Below are 23670 nucleotides of genomic sequence, written 5' to 3'. Positions count from 1 at the left end.
AAGCCCACAAAGGCAGTATCTCCTGCTTCTCAGCTGTGCCCAAGGCCAGGATGGGTCTTATTCTATTAAATCTTCTAAGCCTGGCACATCGAATGCTCTAAGGCCCTTCCATAGAAGAGCCTTTTTGTGTTATGAGAATATTCACTCAAATGAGAAATATCCAGTGATCTAAACTGGCCTCTCCATGGGCTTCTTCCTTTGACGGACACCACGTCTCCATTGTGCTTCTGAAGTCACATCCTACATCCTACATTGTCTAAATGGGAAAATGGAAACATTTAAAACACAGGTTGTTCCAAAATGTACTAGAATATTTGGACCCACCAGGCAATCTCTGCCAAAAAAAACGGAAAAAAGAAATACATGAAATTCAGACCACTGCCCCTCCAGTCCAGTGGAAACACAGTTTCCCACACCCAGCCATGCAGACCTAGCCTCCCTTTTGGTGAAAACATGAAGTCTCCTCTGTAAGAACCACTGACCTTGGTGATAAACTTCTTCACTAGTGAGAAGGCCCCTCAATCAATCGAATTTCATTAGCATGACCCAAATTGGTGAATCAACCATTTTCAGCCTGAGTTTCTTTCTTCTTTTTTGTCCCCGCCATCCAGTTAAAGATTGTTACAAACTAAGAGTTAGGGCAGGAAAATAATTTTTAAAACCCAGCCTACAGCACTGGAAAATGACTCAAAGTGGATTTGAAATACCTGTAGTACTTTATTTTCAGCAATCCCTAAAAATTGAAAGCAAGCCAAATGCCTTTCAGTGGTTGATTGGTTAAACAAAGTCCAGTTAGGGAAATCCCCTGGCGGTCCAGTGGTTAGGACTCTGTGCTTTCAGTGCCGAGGGTGCGGGTTCAATCCCTGGTCAGGGAACCGGGGATCCCTGGTCATGCAAGCCGTGTGGAGGGGCCAAAAAAGAAAGAAACAAACAAAGTCTGGTGCATCCTTGCAATGGAATACTACTCAGCAATAAAATGGAGCAGATTATTGGTACACGCAACAAATTGGATGACTCTCCAGGACAGCATGCTAAGTGAAAGAAGCCAGTCTCAAAAGGGTGCCTACTGCATCCTTCCTTTTATATAACGTTCTCAAAATGATGAAATTACAATGATGAAGAACAGTTCATTGTCAGGAGTTAAACTAAGGGGAGGCTATGACTACGAAGAGGTCAAGGAAGTTTTGGGGGCATCATCAAACAGTTCTCTGTCCTGAGTGCGGTGGTGGTGGTTATACAAGTGTGGTAAAATTTCATAGAACCTACACTAAATTATTTTAAAGGAGTGCATGTAAGAACCAGTAAAATCTGATTAAGATCTGTAGTTAATAGCGTTCTGCCGTGTCAGCTTCCTGGTTTTGACAACTGTGCTATCGTTATGTTAGATGTTATTAGGAAGCCAGGTGAAGTATATGAAAATACTGTGCTATTTATGGAACTTCTATGTATGTCTAAAAATATTTCAATAGGAAAGGTTTAATTTTACATCAACACCTGGGGATGGGGGAGCATGGAATATATTTGAATAAACTCTAAATAAATAAAGAAGGCAGTAGTTTGAGGTAGAAACCCTTGATGAGCCAGGAGAACAGGTTACGGTTCTGAATCTGTTACTAACACTGCATAGACTTGGGCAAGTTCCCTAACTTCTCTAGACTTTAGTTTTCTCATCTGTAAAATGGGAAGGGGGTGGGGATACGCTATATGACTTTTCTAACGTTTCTAGCTCTAGAGCAAAACCCTCGGTTTTAAAACCAAAGCGTTTTCAATTATGCAAGCCTGCTGCATCAGGGGAAAAAAAAAAAATCTCCTGAAACAGGTTCCTTATAAATTTTCTATAGGTTTCTGATTTTGACAACTCACCAAGAATTCCCTCCTTTGGTTTTACTGCAATTTCCAGCTGTAGTCAGCAAAGATGCTTTGATTCTGCCCATTCCAAGCTTGAGGACAATTTCTATCTCTCATGTGTCTCCACTATTCCTGTCTCTGGGAGACACCCTGAGCTGAGCCCATGGTAGGGAGCCCCAAGCAAGGAACTACTGCACATGCAGAAGGCAGAAGCCAGGACGTGGCCATCAGACGACGAAGTCCATGACCAAAGGACTCAAGAAAATGCAAAGAAGCAAGCCTAGCCCATGGACAAGAAAGGCCTTCATGAGTCTGCAGGCACTGGGCATGCAGTCAGATGCCCCTGCTTCCTTAACAGCACACAACTCTAAAACTCACTACTGGCCAAAGCCAGCGTAACGAAGAAGACATGCTAGCGGAGATACCTTGAGTTCTTTAATGCCTTACCAGGAAGGGCCATATGGGCTTATATTTAGGATATTTTCAGTAAGAAGGACCAGACAATACCACCCAAATTGGCCTTTTTTTTTTCTGCGGTACACAGGCCTCTCACTGTTGTGGCCTCTCCCGTTGCGGAGCACAGGCTCCGGACGCGCAGGCTCAGCGGCCATGGCTCAAGGGCCCAGCCGCTCCGCGGCATGTGGGATCTTCCCGGACCGGGGCACGACCCCGCATCCCCTGCATCGGCAGGCGGACTCTCAACCACTGCGCTACCAGGGAAGCCCCAAATTGGCCTTTTTTTTAAAAAGGAAATTTAATAACACAATGAGCTAGAAGTCTAGAGGTAGGGCAAGTCCCTCTGTTGGTTACTTTAGATCTGAATTGTCCATATTGGACCATTGAGCACTTAAAATATGGCCAGTGAGAACTGAGATAAGTTTTAAGCATACAATACTCACTGGATTTCAGAGACTTTGTCTAAAAAAAAAAAAGAATGTAAAATACATTATAATAACTTTATATTGATTATATATTGAAATTCTATTTTGAATAAGCTAGGTTAAATAAAAGATATTCTTTAAATTAATTTTACCTCTTTCTTTTTCTGTTTTTAACGTGGTTCCAAGAAAATTTTACATACATATGTGATTCACGTTATATTTCTACTAGACAGTCCTGCTTTAGAGCAGTTTTGCCCCCCAGGGAGATATTTGGCCATGGCTGGACACAGTTTTGAATGTCATGACTGGAGCTGGGGATATTACTGGCATCTACTGGATTGAGGCCAGAGATGATACAATGCTCAGGACTGTGCAAAAAAGAATGATCTGACCTAAAATGTCAACAGTGTCCAGGTTGAGAAACTCTGCTGCCCAGGATTCTCCTCTCTGCTGTCGATAGGACTGGCTTCCTTTTAAGACCAATTTCCCTTGTGGTGAAAAAATGGCTACCAAGAGTCATCTTCCTTGTTGGTGTCTATGGAGAAAAAGGCTGGCTCCCCTTTGCTCTCTCTTAAGATCAAGGAACTTTCTCCCCGACAGAGGAATCAAAATTTCAGGGATTTATTTCTGAGATCAATGAATAAAGTACTATTTTCATTAACAGATTAACTACATAGTAGAAAATAGACTTCTATTATATAAGTGGTCCGGTCTTATTCTCTGAAATAAACATGACATGAACTTAATTGTTGCAAGGAGAAATGGCTGTAGATCTCATGCGCTTACTTCAACAGACTGCTTTAAGTTATTCTCAGTATCTTCCATTATTGAATGAAGATGTATTCATTCCCACCACTGCAATGGCAAAACAGTGTTCTCATTAAGTGATGTTTAAACAATTAGTTTTATTTCTCTCCCAAACTGAATATCCAACCATATATTTGTTAGGATATAGGACCAAATAATTTTTCTTACCGTGTATTCTTTAGAGGAAATTCAATAAACCATACGTGGCATGTTTAATTCCATTGATTTTCAGAAAATATAATAGAAGTTACGTGGAGACCTGGAGGGAGGATGAACTGCACTGTCTAAGCAGAGAGACATTCTGCATTCTTAACAGAATCAATATTCAGTCACCTCAGTGCCAGAAAAGCACATCCTTACAAGGAAGGGAAGAGATTTGAGGTTTATGTTATGGAGGGGGGAAAAAATGTGCTCCTAATCCTTTTCTTTACAGAGGAGAACCCAAGGCTTTTGAAAACAGAAAGACAAATATACCTTGTCCAGGAAGTGTGACCAGACATCAAGTTAAACCCTTTCAAAAAGTCATGCATTCAGGGTACCCCTGCTCCCTCATTTTAGAGACATCGACTTGAGTTCGCTTTTCTCTTGATCTGAAGTTATCTCCTATTTGTCTCCTTGGAGTCTCATATAATTGAAAATGTGCCGAAGGGGCCGCAGAGAAAAGAGGAAACTCTGGACCTCACTGCCCCTAGACTCAGGCCTCCCCTCAACCCCCACGGACCCTTTCTGCGTCACCTCTCATCCCAGGCTCATAGTCAAAATGAGTCTGGCCATTTACACAGCTCTTCTTAACTAGAAAACTGGAAAATCCTTTGGGGAAGTGAAGATGCACATCACCCCTCTTTCCAGCTGTTCTGGCAACTTCACTGCAGTTAACACTGTACCCTTAACTCCTGAAAGAAACTCAAAGAGAAGTATATTTCTTGTTAGGGTATGTTAGTTAACTGCTGTAGCAAAGAACACCCCAAATAGCGATGGCTTGACAATGGAAAGGTAGTCCTCACTCACTGAACACGTCAATATTTTTGACACTGGTTGGGGTGGACCAGAGAGGCCTGTGCAGGGACCCAGTAGGTGGCTCCTACATGTTCTTTCCAAGCCTGCCTGGGGACACCTTCCAACGGGTAGGTAGGAGGCATAAATACTGCTTAAACACATCACTGCCACCTTGGTGCCACTAACATCTTTCCCACTCATAGGGGAACTAAGCAACATCCCTGCCTGGGAAGTCACTTCCCAGGGAGAATTTTGTACTGTTGACAGGCCTATGAATTTGCGGGGGATAAGTGCTCTCTTTGCCACAAACACTATACCTCACACAGGACAGAGGACAGTTCTCAAACTTCCAGTTATTCTAAAAGTCTGGTGTCTCTTCCTTAAGCAGCACATTTGTCCCTTGCAGCATGATACAGATTTTCCAAAGATTGTTCACTGTAATTTGGGGAAGTGACAAGAGCTAATGGACTTTGGACTCATACAAGCCAGTTATAAATCCAAGCTCTGCTACTACTGTCTCAATGAAGTTGGGCAAGTTACTTAACCTCTCAGGCTGACTCCCTATGTCTAAAAAGAGGATATTCATATCTACTTATTCAGCTTATTGGGAATATGAAATGAAACCATGCATTTGAAGTGCTTAGCCAGTGTCTAGCCCATAGTAATGCCAAGTAAATGCTAGCAGTTGCTAGCAAATGTTTCAGCTTTTGTGATGGAAATTGTTATTTTAATCAGCAGAATACTTTTTCAACCCTGTTTCAAATAAATAATAAATCCAGTCTCTTTAAAGATCCATGGAACTATTAAGATTATAACAAGCCTTAAATTAAAACTTTTAGAAAAGACTTGTCTTTGAAAACATTTTAAACATCCTCTCTTCCTTTTAATTCTACAAACCTCAAGTTGAAAGAACTTCAAGTTTTGAAATAAAACACATTTGTTTGGCTTGGTTTACTTTGTTGATATTATTTTTTATGTATGTCTTTGGGGAGAGGGTATTTATGTAAATTACCATCTTCTTATGTGGAGTTATACAGATATATTTGTAATGGATCCAGAGAAATCAATCATTTATGAGATTTTTCATAATCTTTGAATCTGAAGAAATGATAATAGATGATGTTAGTATAAATGAGGTCAGATTCACATCCTTCAATGTTCCGGAGGGATTCCATCAGCTCCTGGACATTCTCAGCCTGATTGGATGCAAAACCATTGCCTCCTTTAGAGACAAATACCAAAGTGGGGCGTTCCAACCCATAACACAGAACAACTCTATGGCCATTTATTAGTTTTAACCTTGGGATAGTTTTCCATGTTGATATTATGTTAGGTCACCATTCAAATAAAGCAACTTAATAAGATTAAGGGTTTTTTTGTCATGACAAAGAAGGAAAAAAATTAATATAATAAAGAGAAATAAAACAGAGCTGAGTCCAGAGCACACAGCAGCCCTTGCCTTCCCTTGTGTCTGCATCCCTCCTCTTCCCTTGGGTAAGCCACTTAACGCGGCGACCTGTGGACTTTGCCCCTACACAATCCCTCGCCAAGTCCCAGAGGTCAGGGCACAGGGAGGGATGGGGAATTGGATGAGGTGAGGGGCAGAGGATGGAGCTCGTGTCCTGCTGCAGGAGGCCCCAAATGAGCTGGGGCCAGATGGCAAGTCACCGGTGAGGGCCATGACCTAAACAAGAATTAGCAACCCAGGCTAGGAGTTTCAAAAAACTTAAAGCAAGAGCTGGTGGAAACTGAGGCAAAATGGAAGTTGGGTGAGGATCAGAGGGAGGGTCCTGATTGACTGCCATAACTAGCTCCACAGCTTAACTTGGTGGACCATCCATCGGCTGCATAGCAAGCTGGCACATTGGAAAGGCTTCCGGGTCAAGGCTATGTCAGTCACCACAAGTCTTCTGTGATGTGAACAAATGACTGTGCCTCATGACCCCTTTCTCCGTTTGTCCAGTTGAGCACCAGCTTTCTGCTCTAGACCCTGGGAATATTAAGCTGAAAGGGAGGCAGTCCTTGCCTTTGCGGTGTTCAGACCAAGGAGAGAAATGGACGAGCAAACGAATGCAGTATAGTGAGTGATGGGCACAGAGCATTCTGGGAGCACAGAAGAGGAGCATATAAATCATCACAAACAAAGGGGGAGCTGACAAGGGAGAGGGTGGCAGAGGCCTGGGCTGATCAGCTCTAATATCAATTTCTTTATTAAAAAACCACCCAAAACATTCATTTTCGCTCCCAATATTGTGGGTTGGCAATTTGGGTTGGGCTCAGTAGAGCCATTCTTTTGTGATCTTTCCTGGGGTTGTTCATGTCTGCAGACATTTAGTGGCCCAGTTGGGGTGGGATGGTCTAGTACGGCCAGACTGTGGCTGCTGATTCCTGGGATTCTCTTTCTGTATCATCTCAGAGTACCAAGAGGGCAAGTCCCAAACACAAGGACTTATCAAACTTCTGCTTATGTCATGTTTACTAGTGTCCAATTGACCATGGCAAGTCATTTGGCCAAGCCCAAAGCAATGTGGGAAGACATGGATACACATGGGTGGGGACCTACACAGGGCATGGATATCATAGATATGTGTTCATAGGGGCTATTATTGTAGCAATCTGCATAGCTCTCTTCTCTGCTTTATCCCAGATCTGACTGGGATAAAGAATTTAGATTCTGGGCTTCCCTGGTGGTGCAGTGGTTGAGAGTCCACCTGCCGATGGAGGGGACTCGGGTTCGTGCCCCGGTCCGCGAGGATCCCACATGCCGTGGAGCGGCTGAGCCCATGAGCCATGGCCGCTGAGCCTGCGCGTCCGGAGCCTGTGCTCCGCAACGGGAGAGGCCACAACAGTGAGAGGCCCGTGTACAGCAAAAAAAAAAGAATTTAGATTCTGTTGAGGTTATCCCCCTCCACCTGTCTCCACCTTTCACTGAGGAACCACATTTAGTTAGGGGCCTGGGGCAGGAGTCATCTCTGCTAACAGCCAAAGCCTCCAAAGCTACCCCAGCTCCGGGAACAAGGATCTGTCAGGTCAAGATAGAGCCTGAGCCCCTCTCACAGGCTGCCTTTGCAGAGTGTCAGGAAGCAGGTACTTGGGTCAGGTCACCTAGTCATTCACAGCCCAGATACCCGGAGAACAAATGAAAAGAGAAGGTGCTGAGGAAGACAGATCCATGGGGACTTGGTGGATATTTGGGAGAGCAAAAGGGGACTTGACTGCTTTGTGGTACTTACAAATTCCAGAGATCTAACTCGTAGGGGTCACAAGCACCCAGCATGTTCATGTCTGAAAAAGACCCTATATAGTGACCCCCGCCCAAAATATGTCTCCTCTTCCAACCCAACTAGACATACACACTTAAGAACTCTTCACAAGAGCATAAAATCTCAGTGTCAGGAGGAACTAGGGAGGCTGCTTGTCTGACTCCTAATCTTTCTGATGGGTAAACTGAGGCCTAACATGGTTAAATGATCAACAAAGTCATAAGTGCAGAACCCTCAGGGGTGTAGCAAAAGGATTAAGAATACAGACTCTTAATTTGACCTAGATATTCAAGATTTGCAATCCCCTGGACAGTATGATAACTGTGGGTTTTATTCCCATACCTGACTAAATCAAAATGAGATTTTTTTTTCCAGTTAATCCAATGATTAGAAAAGATGTGAAGAAACTGAATAATCTTATTTGAAATAAGTTTTATTCCTGGAACTCACTTGGCCATAACTTTTCACTTAGGAAAGAGTCAGATAAATCATAAATCTCCATTGAGCATCATCACTTTTCTATTAGACTTTTTTTTCACATTAGATTTTTTTTTCAATAGACTTTATTTTTAGAGCAGTTTTAGGTTAAAATACATTTAACACACTCTACCTCTGCTTTCTTCACCTTCTATTACAAGTTACAGAAATAATTAGAGCTACGTTTGCTGATGACTTCTACATGCCAGATAAGTGTTTGCCATTATACAATTTAATCCTCACTACAGTTCTCTAACTTAGGTTTATTATTACTAAGATCTTTGATGGGGATTCAAGACTGGATGAGAGAAGGAAGGACTATTATAGACCTATGGAAATTTGAATAAAGTGAGATGAAAGTCTATCAGACTCCTGAGTGGAACAATGCAAATGTTATATATCAGATCTTGATATTTAATTCAAGGTTGGTCTTTTGCTTTAAAATCTAGATCACAGATTTTCTTCACACATTTCTTCCTCAATATAAGTCCTTCATTTATTTTACAAAGACTCAGGCCCAACAACAGTGATAACAGCTGGATTTCAAGCAAATAAGGATATAATCCAAACTCATTTATTTATGTAAAATGTGCCAAGTCCCTAAACTACTGGTTTCAATGAGTTTTCTATCCCAAAACTAAACAGACTCTTGCTGGTGGTAGTGGTGGGGTGCTTTATGCGTTTAGCAAGCTTGTTCTTTCAAAGAAAATAGAGGAACTCAAATTGCTTAGGACTTCAGACATAGCAGATACCATACTAGAAACAGCGTTCACCATCTTCACCTAGTCCTTTCAACACCACTGTGACAGGGGTATTATTATTATTTTCAGTTTTCTGATGTGACAGCTGAGGCTCTGAGAGCTTTAGCCTCATAGCTCTGTGGTGGCAGAGCTCACATTTGAACTTAGGTCTGTGCAATAACAACACAGATGCTGTTGAGATTTTAGCACTTTTCCTAGAATTCTGGCTACACCAACCCGTGAGGAGTACTGACTAAGGGGGAAAATGCATGCCACTTAAATGAGAGGGAAATTTTAAATTAAATATATTTGAGAACATTTGATCGTCCAAATGACACTGGAGGTAGACACGTATGTCTGGAAACATCTTGTGTTTGAGATTTTGAGTAGAAGTGAAGTGGGTTGAGGGATTTAAATGTAAAGACCATAACTCAGTCAGCAAGAGGAATATGTCTCCATGAAGAAGCAGGAATTATAGATGAAGTGAGAGGGAAGAATTGAGTTTGGAAAGTAGCTTGGGCAAATCTGAGTCTCTTTCTCTGAGGAAGGTCTGAACTGGAAAAAAAGAGCCTCCATTGAGCCTTCTTGCTCAAGATTTCCTGGCAAGGTGCCTTTCTCCCTGTGGTTTCCCGGTGACCCCAGTAAGTCAACTGGGTGTCCAAGAGTCCACGAGGGCCCTGCTTTCCTACTCTTCACATCATTACGTGGAAGGAAACCTCAGGGGGGAGGCAATACCAATTGCGTTTTCGTCCAGCTCTCTGGATTGTCAGAGGTTTAGGGAGTGGACACGTGGGCAAGCTACTCTTCCCAAGTCCATGAACATCCTCCATTTGTTGTTAAGAGACTTAGCAGTCATCACCAGACATTTAGGTTTCCTTGACAAGCCTACAACAGGAGCATGCTATATCTGACCTTAGATGCTCGGTGGTATTGGCTGGGTGGCAGGGGGGCGCCCTCCAGCTTCAATATCTCTGCTCCAAGTCTCTGAGTGAAGTAAGAAGGGCAAAGCAAACCTACAGCCGGGTAGACTGAGTCCCCTACTAGGAAGCCAGGTGGTCACACAACCACTCCCTGTGTCTGAGGAAGGAGGGTCTACAGCACCTAGGGAGTTGGGGCAGGGCAGGAGCCTCACAAACACTGTCCTCTGGAAACTGGACATCGGAACAGAAGCATCTGAGGCAGCCGTCATCCCAAATGGATGCCAAAGGGTTCTTGAGCCCCTTCTGTGAGGCGGCTCAGATCTGATCATAATTCAAATGCTTTCTTTTCATCCCTACATCTGCTGCTTGTCAGCTCTTAGGGGACATACGCACCATCTGCACAGGAGCATCCATTTTAATCAAAAATCTGGTAGAAAAGCTCATTTGTAGTCCTAAAACCAAAATAGATATATTAAGAAATAAAATACCAAACTTACAAGGATTTCTTTTTAATAAAAAACAATTTTAATTGAACCACGTCAAAGAGAGCCCCCTCCTCAGATCTGGAGGTGGAGTGGAGATGAAATGGTTGCTTGTTTGGGGTGTCCAGAGTACTTCTGGGGAAACTGGAAGAACCCCACACATGAATCTGGACCTCTGAGTCCACACTGGACTGGCCATGGGGCCTGAAAGGGGGAGGCTTCGAAAATAGTCTTACTGTTTTCAGGGGTGTTGGAGTTCAGCTGCTAGTTACCGATCCAACCAGGAAGATCGTTCCCAAACTCCTCTTATTCCCTTGAAGGCAGGCCCCCTTCGTGGGATCAAAATCCAAAGCCCGCAAATCAAAGACGCAGGAAGCAAAGGAGGAATCAAGACTGAAAAAGCGGAACAGCAAATCACAACTTAAGACCCTTTTATTTCTTCCCAGAAGCTCGACTTCTGGTAACAATGGATTACAAACACAGCCCTCCACTTCTTCCACGCTGATCCCGTGCATAAGGTCAGCAGGAGGCAACCATTTCCAGTTGGACATTCTCACTTGGGTTTTATTTCAACCCTGTAAGGGTGTGTGTGTGTGTGTGTGTGTGTGTGTGTGTGTGTGTGTATGTGTGTTTGATTTGGGGTTTTTTTTGTGTGTTTTTGTTTTTTGTCTGGGGAGGCAGATGGAGAATCTTAAAGAAGACCATTCAAAGGTTTGGGAGTTTCTGGGGTTTGGTTTTTTTTTTTTTGAACTTTTGTTTTGACAAGCAATTACAGGTGTTCCCATTTGGAACATAAACTATATTTTTAAAAAAATAATAAATTCCTGAAAGTCCCTTTGGCCCAAAAAAGGAAAAAAAAGCAGACAGACAACCTTTGGGGAGATGATCCCTTTTTGGCAGGCATTGAATTGTCCAGAATAACACTGTCCAGATTCCAGCCTGGAAAGCTGCACGAGGGGCCTGCGGGAGATCTGGGTTGTATTAACTTCGAGAGCAACCCTCCACCCTTTTCAGTTCTGGTCGCAGCTGCAAGAGAGGATTCTGAAGGCAGGATGCAAGGTGCCATCGTTAGCAGAAGTCCTCTTTTCTGCTGTGAATTGTGTGCAGCCAGTGACTCCCCTCCAGCCCCCACCAGCCAAGTACAGGTGTTTTTTTTAAGGGAATGCAAGCAACAGCTCCTAAAGCAGGAAAGGGAAACACCCTTCTAATCAGAAGGTGTTTCTAATTACAGCAGCAAATTACCAAACCTCCACTACAGTTAATTGCCACAAAGGAAATCACAAAAGAACAATTAACAAGCAAAAGCAGGTGTTATCAATTGAGTCTAGAAAGAAAGGAAAGAAGTAGAGGGAGGGAGGGAGGGAGGGAGGGAGGGAGGGAGGGAGGGAGGGAGGGGAGGGAGGGAGGGAGGAAGGAAGGAAGGAAGGGAAGGAAGGAAGGAAGGGAAGGAGGGAAGGGAAGGAGGAAGGAAGAAAAGGAAGCAGGGAGGGAGGGAGGCAGGAGACTAAGTCCTGTATAATTTGTCAGGAGCATGTATGCAGTTGTTTTAAATCATGTCTATGCTTCTCAGTCATCCTGTGAATGTTCACTTGTGAAATCTCAGGGCCTTAAGTCTGCCAAAAGCATCAGGAGTGAATTAGACAGTGAAAGTAGACAGCAAGTAAAAAAACAACCCAGAGCCATTATTTATGTATTGTTCACCTGCATTTCCCAAGCTTCCCCTTGGCTCACATGGATCTCCAGTTGGCTAGAGACAACTGTTTTTCCAGTTTTGTCAACATCTCCAGAGTTCCTTTGCGTAAGTTATGATTTTGCCCAAAACTTAGAAACTGGTGTGTTGATTTCACAGCAAAAAATTTGGTTTATTTCTAAAATGGAGAAACAAAAATTCCTGAAATCCAAGTCCTGGCACAGGCCACAGTTCACACAAGAATTTTTATATTACAGTTATAGGTTAAATTGGGCCTCCCACTACCCAAAAAATCCACATGTTGAAATCCTAATCTCCAGTGTCTGAGAATATGGTCTTATTTGGAAATAGGGTTGTAGCAGATGTAATTAGTTAAGATGAAGGTATGCTGGAGTAGGATGGGCCGCCAATCCAATATGATTCATGTCCTTATAAAATGGGTAAATATGGACACAGACACACACCTGGAGAGAACACCATGTGAATATGAAGGCAGAGATTGACAGAGCAATGATCTACAAGCCAAGGAACACCAAGGATGGCCAGAGATCCACCAGAAGCTAGAAGAAAAGCATGGAACAAATTCTTCCTCACACCTCAGAAGGAACCAACCTTGCCTACACCTTGATCTTGGACTTGTAGTCCCCAGAACCATGAGACAATACATTTCTGTTGTTTATTTACTGTTACCCAGCAAAGTAACACACCTCCTATTCTACCTTATGATGTCCTTCCCAATGGGCCCCTTCCCTGTGTCTGCATTTGCCACCACGCTTATTTAGTCATTCGTCACCTCCTACCTGGACCATCGCAGAAGCCTCCTAGCTACCCTGCCTGCCTCCCAACTTTCCCCGCCTCAAATGTCCACTGCACCAGAGTGAGATTTCCTCGCCACAGCCCTGACCATAGACCCTCAGGATCAGAAGAAGAATAAAAACAATGAACATAATAATAAACTCTCAAGTACGTTTTATATGCCAGGCATTGTGGGAGACACATGGAAGACAAAGAAAATTACTGTAAAGCAATTTCTACTCTCTAGGAGCTCCCAGCTTAATGATGTGGGTGAGGACAGACACATCATAGATCATTAGACAGAGAAATAGTGCAGGCTTGCACAGGACATTGTGGGAATTCTGAGGAGGGGCTCCTGACCCATCCTTGGGGGAGGGGATGTATTATGAAGGGCTTCCAGGAGGGAGAGACACCTGCGCTGAGCCCTAAAGCACTGGCTCTCAATTCTGACTGCACACTGCAGTCACTTGAGAAGTTTCACAAATGTGAAGGCCTACGTCCCATGGACCCCCAGACCCTGGGGCTTAACTGGTTTGGGGGTGGCTTGGTTTAGGAAGTTGCACAAAATATCCAGGTGAGTGCAACATGTAGCCAATTTTGAGAACCTCTGTCCTAAGGCACTGATTCTCTGCACAGTGAAATCACCTGTAGCATTTTAATAAACTCCAATATCTGGTTCTACCCACTAAAGATTTGATTTAATTGGTCTGGGTGTGGCCAGAATTTTTTTAATGCCCCCCAAGTGATTGTTATAGGCAGACAAGTTCAAGAACCACTAGCTTGTAAGAATGCATCTCAAAATTGAATGTGCAGACGAGATCAAGTGCATTCAGGGTGGTATGGCCGTAGAATTTTTTTCTGGGGGCAGGGGGGTGGGCAGTGAAGTAGAAAAGTATAGCTTTATTACTTTGCCAGGCAAAGGGGTGCACACTGGGTTTCTGCCTCAAAAAATGATGTGAAGTGAAAGAGTAGCATTGACATATATACACTAGCAAATGTAAAATGGATGGCTAGTGGGAAGCAGCAGCATGGCACAGGGAGATCAGCTTGATGCTCTGTGATGACCTAGAGGGGTGGGATAGGGAGGGTGGGAGGGAGACGCAAGAGGGAGGGGATATGGGGTTATATGTATGCATACAGCTGATTCACTTTGTTGTACAGCAGAAACTAACACACTATTGTCAAGCAATTAAACTCCAATAAAGATATAAAAAAAAACATTGGATGTGCACAGAAATCTTCTCGAGATCTTGTCCATCTGCAGATTCCTGAGCGGTGGGTCTAGGGTGGGGCCTGAGATCTTACCTAAGAAAGACTCCAGATGCTAATGTTGCCAGTCTGGAAGCCACACTTTGAGAAGCAAGGCCTTAAAGAATGAGACAAGTTCTCCAGGTGGAGAGAATGTGGTCCTGAATCAGGATGGTGTAGAGGGGAGAAGAACAGGGCATGGAATAGAGGGGTTCTTGGGGATGATTCAGTGGATTTGGTATTTGATATGGATGCGGGGCATGAGACAGGCAAGGGCACCAGTCAGGTTTCTAGCATGGAAGTCTTAGCCTCCGAATTGACCTTAGGAACATCCCAAGCAACGTCAAAGTCTTGCTAACTTCATGGTCCCTTTCATTTTTCCCAAGTACCATTTTCCAAGCTCATTAAACATCTTCTCATTGCTCATCTTCCCAGACACTTCACAGAATTAACCATGCCTTCCTTGCTTTTCTTTATTCTTTCTCCAACACCAAGGGTGTTGCTTGCTTCCAGTGTCACATGCTTCCAGTGGCCAATTTGGTATGGACTTGAGTGAAGCAGCCTGGATGGGTGTGAAGAGAAAAGTAAAAGTTCCCTTCTGCTACCAGCCCCCCAACATATATTAATAATATTAATATTAATTAATTATATCTTAATAATATATCATGATGTTTAATATTCCTATCTTCATAGTAATTAATACAAGAAAAAGGGGACATTCAAGGGGAATAATGATTTAAAGCCTGCCGATTTTGCACCAGAAAAATGAATAAAAGCTAGAAGACAATAAAATATTTTTAAAACACTGAAATGTTTAAACATTTTAATATCAAAATACCGTTTAAAAATGATGTTAACATAAATTTTTGATAAATTAACATTTTAAAATGCTGAAAGAAAAAAATCTGCTAATCCAGATTGTAAATCTAGAAACACTATCTTTTAAAAATGAGGACAGGGGGCTTCCCTGGTGGCGCAGTGGTTGAGAGTCCGTCTGCCGATGCAGGGGACACGGGTTCATGCCCCGGTCCGGGAAGATCCCACATGCCGCGGAGTGGCTGGGCCCGTGAGCCATGGCCACTGAGCCTGCGCGTCCGGAGCCTGTGCTCCGCAACGGTAGAGGCCACAACAGTGAGAGGCCCGCGTACTGCAAAAAAAAAAAAAAAAAAAATGAGGACAGAATAAAGGCTTTGGGGGTTTAAAAAAAAAAAAAACTGAAAGAACCCATTGCCAGCTAACCTACACTTTAGGAAACTCTTCAAATTGCAGGGAAATGATTCTAAATGGGCACTCAGATCTACAGGAAGGAGTGAAGAGCCCCAGAAACGGTAAACACATGGGTTAATATAACATAGTGTTTTTAACTTTCTTTAAGAGACAACTGACCACTTTAAGCAACATAATAATAGTGTATTGTGGAATTTTTTAAATATGTAGAATTAAAATATAAGATAGCAATAACACAAAGAATGGGGAGAAGTTACCTTATCCCCCTGTAAAGTTCTTACATTTTATCTGAAGTGGTACAGTATAAATTCCAAGGTGACTGTGATAAATGAAAGACGTGTAATATAATCCCCAGAGTAAGTAATACAAAACATGATACAAAGAGAGGATAACTAAAAAGCTAATAGAGGAAATAAGATGAAATAGTATTTCATATGAATATTTATTGATGTGTAAAAAAGGAGCAAAACTCAATTATAGTGTTTTAGGATGAATGTCTAGTAGGTAAAACTATTTTTAAATGCAAGGAAGCAATTACCACAAAAGTCAGAGTAATGGTCACCTTCGGCCTAAGGAAGGGGGTGATGAAAGGGAAGGGGCATGAGAAGGATTTTGGAAATGCTGGAATGCTCTATTTCTTGACCCCATGGATGTTTGCTTTCACATCTTTGTTTTGTGCCCTTTTCTGTATGTAGGTTATAGTTCAGAATTATTCTTTTTAAGTTTTAAAAAATCAGTGAAAGACAAAATTAAATGTATTGGCTCCCAACTACCACTAGGACTTAGGAAACGTTACCTCCCCAACTCTCAGTTTTCCAAACCCTCATGAAGGGATTCTTGCTAATGATTGGGTCCCTTTAGCTGCCTCTGCTGAACCAAGCCCACAGTTGTCCCAAATGTGGGTTCCATAGAAGCAGAGGCAATGATCAAGAGTATGGCAGAAAAGCTCACATATCACCAGGAGACAAATCCCTCCCAGGGTGAGGCTTGGGACCTTTTTTAAGTAAGCCAGGTTTCTGCAAAGCAAGATGCATTTTCAAGTACAGCCAAAGAAGTGCCTTGTGTCTCTCTTCATGCAGGGAAAACCTCTAACCCACATTCCTCACTCACACGCTCATACAATCCCCCCTCTTCCCTCCTTTTTCTCTACCCCGATCCCTGCTGAGCCCAGATGCTATGATCAAGAACTAGATGTAAATTTGACGCTATCACTTCCTGAGTAACCTTTGTCAAATCACTCGACCTCTCTAAACCTCAAATTCCTATTCTTGCAATGGTGGTTTTATCCCCACCTTCACAGGCTTGAGAGAACAGAGAGGACTGTGCTGGGCTGGGCTGTGAGCCTGAGCTGTGGGTGTCCAGAGCCTGCTGACCCAACGCTGTACTGCAGCAGCAGCATGCCCTGCAGTGCCTATGGATCAGGGTAAGCCACTCTCTGACACTGGCTGGAGAGGCTCACCCGTCAAGTGTGTACACTGCCCAGTCTGGTCAGCTACCATTCAGCTCCTCTTGTCTTGTCCCAGCCCCTCTCCACCCAGCAGTGATGGGTGACCCAAGAACTGTTGCTGTGTCCACTGGACACCCAACCATTAAAACAGCCATCCCCAACATTTTTGGCACCAAGGACCAGTTTCAAGGAAGACAATTTTTCCACAGACCAGCAGGGGGATGGTTTTGGGATTTCAATCACATTACATTTATTGTGCACTTTATTTCTATTATTATTACATTGTAATATATAATGAAATAATTATACAACTCACCATAATGCAGAATCAGTGGGAGCCCTGAGCTTGTTTTCCTGCAACTAGATGGTCCCATCTGGGGGTGATGGGAGACAGTGATACCTGAATTTTGTTGCTTATGTCCAGTCTACCCCGTAAGATGCAGCTTAATTGTCACTTGCCACTCACTGATAGGGTTTTGATATGAGTCTGCAAGCAATTGATTTATTATGGTCTCTGTGCAGTCAAACCTCTCTGCCAATGATAATCCGTATTTGCAGCCACTCCCCGGCACTAGCATCACCGCCTCAGCTCCACTCAGATCATCAGGCATTAGATTCTCATACGGAGCGCACAAGCTAGATCCCTCGCATGCACAGTTCACAGGAGGGTCGTGCTCCTATGAGAATCTAATGCCGCCGCGGATCTGACAAGAGGCAGAGCTCAGGTAGTAATGTGAGCGATGGGGAGTGGCTATAAATACAGACGAAGCTTCGCTCTCTCTCTCTCACCTGCCTGCTGTGTGGCCAGGGTCCTGACAGGCCATGGACCAGTAATGGTCCATGGCCTGGGGGTTGGGGACCCCTGCATTAAAAGAACAGAATGTATCAGAAAGGTGAAGATAAACAGCGATTCAGCTCATCATATAAAGCAGAGGGAGAGATGGCTCCACCCCGAGCTCCAGATGACTTATTTTAACCTCACTAGCAGCAGCCCCCATCTTGAATGCCTGTGAGCCCAGCCCCACCCCCCAGCCCCGAGTTCCTGCTGGCATACCTGTGGCCAAGGTCGGGTAGACTCTGGGCAAGGTATTTGCTCACTGGAGTCCTGTGTATTTTGTGGGCAGTGAGCATGTCACAGTTAGACTTACACTTCAGTATGAAGATGTTCATGCTTCACCAGGGTGCAGCCAGAGGGTGGTCGGGGTAGGAGGGGCAATGGGGGGGAGGGTGCCTCTTCACTCAGCTCTAAGAATGAGCAATGGTGCCCACCTCCAGCTTCAGAACACACGTCTTGGAATTTTAAGTTAAACACTCGCAAGATCGCTTCTCACATATCTAATTGTAGTTTCCCATGGTCTAGATAATCTTTTTCAAGGAAAATACATTTTCTGTGATTTACTCAGTTGAAGATCAAAGAAATAAGGAAAATGTTGGTAAACTGGGGAGACAGGGCTGACAGTTCATGTAATGGTGCTTGATTTCAGGTCCTCATTTATCCAGACTCTCTTGCATGCAAGTACCAGGCAACATTATTCTATGGGCCAGCAGCTTGGGCCCCTCAGTTCTCAGGGGCCATTCAGGACTCTTTGATTCTTTCACTCCACTGAGTTTTACATAATGATTTAGACCCAATTTTTCTCCTCTGTAACCTGCCTGCCTTTTAGCTACTTGGGCAAAGAGTGCGGTCTTTCAGTGCCTGGAGTCTGGCTGCCTGGATTCAGTCTTGCCTCCATGTGGCTCAGTTTCCTCATCTGTAAAATGGGCGACAGCACCTTCCTTATAAGGCTGTCCTGAGGATAAGTGGACAATCCCCAGATAAAGTGCTGAGGCCAGCACCTGGCACACAGGGAGCCCTCAGCAAGCGCCATCTCTTATTATGACTCAGGGAACCTCAACTCCTCCAGTTTCACATTCTCTGCTGCGTTTTCTTAGAAACATAAGCCAAGGGAATTTCTGCCTCAGACAAATTAAGATTTTTTTCAGTCTTGTACCAAAGGAGCCCTGCCCCCTGGTTAAATAGTTCTAGTTATGAGTGGTCATAATATTGCCTCACTGGCTATACATTTTCATAACTTACTAGATCCACTTAAAGTGATTTTAATTACAGATGCTCTAGTTTCACTATGTACAAAATGGAATGCAGGCAAGTAATTGTATTTTCTCCATCTATTATGTTCAAAAAGAAATTAGAGTAGCCTAGTGCATCCTTACTGTCAAAAGGTTTCTCATGATTCTGTAAGAAAGGAGCTTCCCATGATTTGCTGAAGATGTCAGCCACTAGTGAGACCAGGAGGACTGGGTAGGGAGTGGATCTGATGCCATAAATCTAGCTGGGGTGACAGACAGCAAACATTTGTCTCCCCGGTTTGTGATTCGACCTTAAGGAACACTAGTCTCTCCTCTGACTCAGCTCTTGAATTTTCTTAGGACTTTCCTGTCAAGCCGCCTCCACTCCTATCCCACATCACTTAACTGCTTCCCTTGGCAGCTCAGCTGGAGAAACAGGAGAAATACAAAGGATGGTTCTGGTATCCGTTGGGTTTAAGGGACCCTGGGTATGAGTTTGTCTGTAGTAGATGCCATGGCGGGGGAAGACAAACTTGTTAGGGCATAGGAGATCATTTAAGGGAAAGAATTTTGATATCGGGTAAGTGCCACACAAATGGAATATTGTAAAATGAGCCCAGTCAGTCTGTAAGCTTTCCAAAGTCAGAGAACATTTCTTGCATGAGCACTTTCTTAACTTGGTAATAGAATGTTGAATAAAACCACAGGTTGGTGGAATGATTTGACTTATTCTCACTCTTCATTATTTTCCAATAAATTTGGGGTCTGAAAGCAGGAGTTCTGGAAAGAGAACCATGTACATGTACATATGGTGTTTTTAGCCCCTTTGACAAATTAGCAAATTAGGGTTACAGAAATTTGTAGCCATGGGCACGTGGCTACAAAGTGACAAAGCCAACACCAGACCAAGTCTGTCTGCTACCCAAGGCTCACAGTCAGAGGGAGGCCTGGGTATCCCTTTATGTTGCCAAATGTAAGGATTAGGTCAGATCCTAAGCTGCACCTCAGCCAGGATACTTCCCTCTCATATGGACAAACATGGCATTTTGCTATAACGGCTGATGGCTCTCCTGTCGGGATTTCCTGTGTCATCTCAGAAAGTCTCCGTCTTCCCTGCCCCCCACCTCTGCCTCCTGGCTGGGGCACCCAGGGAGGGCAGAGGTAGAGGTCCCGGTCAGGTGGGCTCCAGCATCCAGTGCATCTGGTCAGGCCCTACTAACTGCAGGTTTATGCCCTGTGCTGCTCCGGGGGAGCTCTGGGAAGTTCACCATGTGCGTCCTTTGGAAGAGCTAGGCTGTGCTTGAAGCAAGCCTGTGTGATCTGCCCCAAGGAGAGTTCTAGAACACAGTCTGTGCACACACACTGCCCAGGCTCTAAAGTTAATACCTCGCTTCCCCAAGTGTGTCATGCATGAGATGATTTGGGGTGGTACAAATGGAAACATTTTCTCTGGCAGTTATGTATTTATTGTAATGTGTATTAGCTCAGCATGTCCTGGCTCACCTGTCATTTCACCAATATTGTTTAGGACAAGACTAGTTCTAAAGCAATCTCTAACACGTCACCTGATCTGATGTATCCACCACCTCTGCATCCCCAATTAGATGCACACTGCCCAAGAATATAAACAGATGACCCTCCCATGTATGAGAGAGCGGGGGAAGAAATAACAGTTTGGAGTAATCATAGCGTGTTGGATGGAAACATAGCAGAGAAGTGAAGAACAGGTGTTCTGGAGTCAAGCTGCCTGCACTGTAAATGTTAGCATTTTAATTTCCTAGCTGTGAGACCTTGAGAAGTTACTAAACTTCTCTGTCTTACTTTAAGTGTTGAGCCACTAAAATCTACGGTGTCCTGTGTTATTGCAGCTCACACACCCTCATACAGCCCATATGCCAAGCTGCAGCAAAGCATTTTCTTCTCAACTCATTTGAAAAGATATCAAGTTATCAAAACTAAAAGCATGAATTTACAACATTTAATAACTTACTATCATCAAAAATAACAAAGTAAGGTAACATGTTCAAGCCCGGACAGTTTTGAAAGCATTATCTTCCTAATCAAAATCAACAGAGTTATCAAAGATGCCACTGGTGGGCTGGGAAGTTAGCTCTCTCAGCAGGCCCAGGACTGCTGCCCTCAGGGCTGAGCTGCTCTCCCAGACAGTGATTGGATCTGCACCAGGAAGCAAAGATTTCACCTGCAGGCAGACAAAGTGTAACTTCAGGCAATGAGAATATCATCTTAAAATTAACAAGGCCTCAGGCTTCCCTGGTGGTGCAGTGGTTGAGAGTCTGCCTGCGGATACAGGGGATACAGGTTCGTGCCCCGGTCTGGGAAGATCCCACATGCCGCGGAGCGGCTGGGCCCGTGAGCCACGGCCACTGAGCCTGCGCGTCCAGAGCCTGTGCTCCGCAACGGGAAAGGCCACAGCAGTGAGAGGCCTGTGTACCGCAAAAAAAAAAAAAAAAAAAAAATTAACAAGGCCTCTACTAGTCTGCCTTAAGCAAAGGACATTTTATGTCAACAAATATTTTGTTTTGTTCCTTTAAGCTAGGAAAGGTTTAACAATAATTTTTCAAGTTAATAACCTACAAGTCTCCTTTTAAGAAAATGAGTGAAAATGAAAGGACTCTGCCCAACCTGCACTTTCCGTACTCCATCCATTTGCCATGTTTCTCTGGCTCATCCTTCAGACCACAGTTCAAAGATCATTGGCTGTTATAGAAATCTTCCCCCATCCCTGGATGAGGTCCGGTGCCACAGAGCCACCCTCTCTTCCTATCCCATCATTTTCCATCATGGCACTGGCCATGATTTCTGATTCATGTTTATTGCTGAATTATCTGACTACATCTTCAAGCTTCTTTAGGGCAGGGACCACGTCTGTTTTGCTCCCTGTTGATCTCCAGCAGTCAGCACCGGGCCGGTATACAGCTATAGGAAGAATGAATGAAAAATGAACAGTTTGTTGATCAGTATAAAAAAGCCATAATGTATTTGACCAATCTTACGTCTGGCCATTTCGACTTTTTCCATTGTTTCAGAAATATACCAACACTGTGATGGATCACAGAGGTATCTTTGAGCAAATATCCCATGATTTCCCTAGGACAAATTATGGAAAGAAACTGATTGCTCCAAGACTTTAAAGCTCTAGCTAATTGTTTAGAATTTCTTCAAGTGGGAAGGGTGTTAACAAGAAACATATTTAAAAAAAAGAGAGGGAAGGAAAGAGGGAGAGAAAAAGAGAAAGAGAAAAAGAGAGGAAGGAAGGAAGGATGGAAGGAAGGAAGGAAGGAAAGGAGGGAGGGAGGGAGAGAGGGAAGACAGAGAGAGAGAAAAAGAGAAAGAGAAAAAGAGAGGAAGGAAGGAAGGAAGGGAAGGAGGGAGGGAGGGAGGGAGGGAGGACAGAGAGAAAGAAAAAGAGAAAGGAAAAAAAGGGAGAACGATGGAAAAAAGAGAAAGACCAACACCTAAATTAAAGAGTCCTTGCCTCCGTGAGAAGTCCCCTCTTCGGAGACTGCCATCCAACCAGTTTCCTGGACACACTCTCTCTGTATCCCTGCCAGACCATCCCTGGGAAAGGCAAAGTCAGACACTCTCAAATCCCAAGGTTTAAGATGATAAAGACCCTCAGACCCTCCTTCTCAGGGGCGAAGCAGTTCAGGGCTTTTTGTTCTCCCGCTTCTTTGTTCCAGTGACCTTTCCCATCTCAAAGGATTTTCAACAACACCAAGAGCCTGACACTTTGCCCATCCTGGTTCTCACAGACTTCTCCAACGAAAGACAAAGCCAGGCTGGCACGGAGGAGGGCCTGAAATAAAGGGAGACTGAGAAAGAAGAAAAGCACCAGGGAATCTGGCCGCCCGCATATTCAGTTGCTGCAGCAACTAGAAGTTAAACAATGAAGCGGGGAGGGACCACCATCTTCCTCCCTCGGTCCAGTTGTCATGGATACTGGGATTTTAGAAGTGAGGGGGTGAAGGGTTTTCTCTACACTTTACAAGTGGTGCTTTTTTCACTCACTTGGCCTGTGTCCTTTTTCCACCCGGGTTGGGGACGTTCCGTTCTGAGTCTTCCTGCAAGGAGGCTGGGGAAGGGGAGTCAGGGAAGGATGCTTTCTGTAAAGGACCCATCGGCCAGTAGCTCTAAAGTCCGTTCCCATCCCGCACCAGGCAGAAAGGCCTGAGCATTCGTGGAAATTTCCATGCACTGAAATCTTCCCATCCACATTGCAGAAGGCTAGCTCTCTCCTTGAACTCTTCCTCCCATCCTTCTGATTCTCCCAGGAGCGCTCACACACAGGCTGTCTCCTAAGGTCCCAGCTTCGTACCCTCCCCAACCCCCCAGAGACCCCTCGTAGCTTGCTGCCCCTGCTTCCTCCTCCAGGATTTAGCAGGAGGAATACAGCTCAGTCCTCCTCTGAGGTTGTCTCCCAGCTTCTTTTCCCTGAAGCCACTTCAGGCCCTGCACTGTCTTGCTGAGGTATGGTGAGAGGTTACCAGCTTTAGTGACCGCAGGTCAAGACTCAGCTCTGCCACTCTCCAGCATGACCTTGGGCAGGGTACTTACTCTCTCTGAATCTTGCTTCCACATCTGGTCAATGCAGATTGTAGTATCCACCACGTAGCCTTGTAGAGGTTGTGCAGTGAGAAAAAGTAGACCATGTCTGAGCTACAGCAGGCACCCCAGCAGCAAGAGCGCCCTTGGCCTCCTCTCCATCACCCACCCCCTCCCCGGCCACACACTCACACTCTTTTACACACTCTCACACACAGA

This window comes from Monodon monoceros, unplaced genomic scaffold (genome assembly GCF_005190385.1).
Source record: "Monodon monoceros isolate NGI ecotype Baffin Bay Population unplaced genomic scaffold, NGI_Narwhal_1 Super_Scaffold_21, whole genome shotgun sequence".
Lineage (NCBI taxonomy): Eukaryota > Metazoa > Chordata > Mammalia > Artiodactyla > Monodontidae > Monodon > Monodon monoceros.
This window is presented reverse-complemented; position numbering follows the sequence as displayed.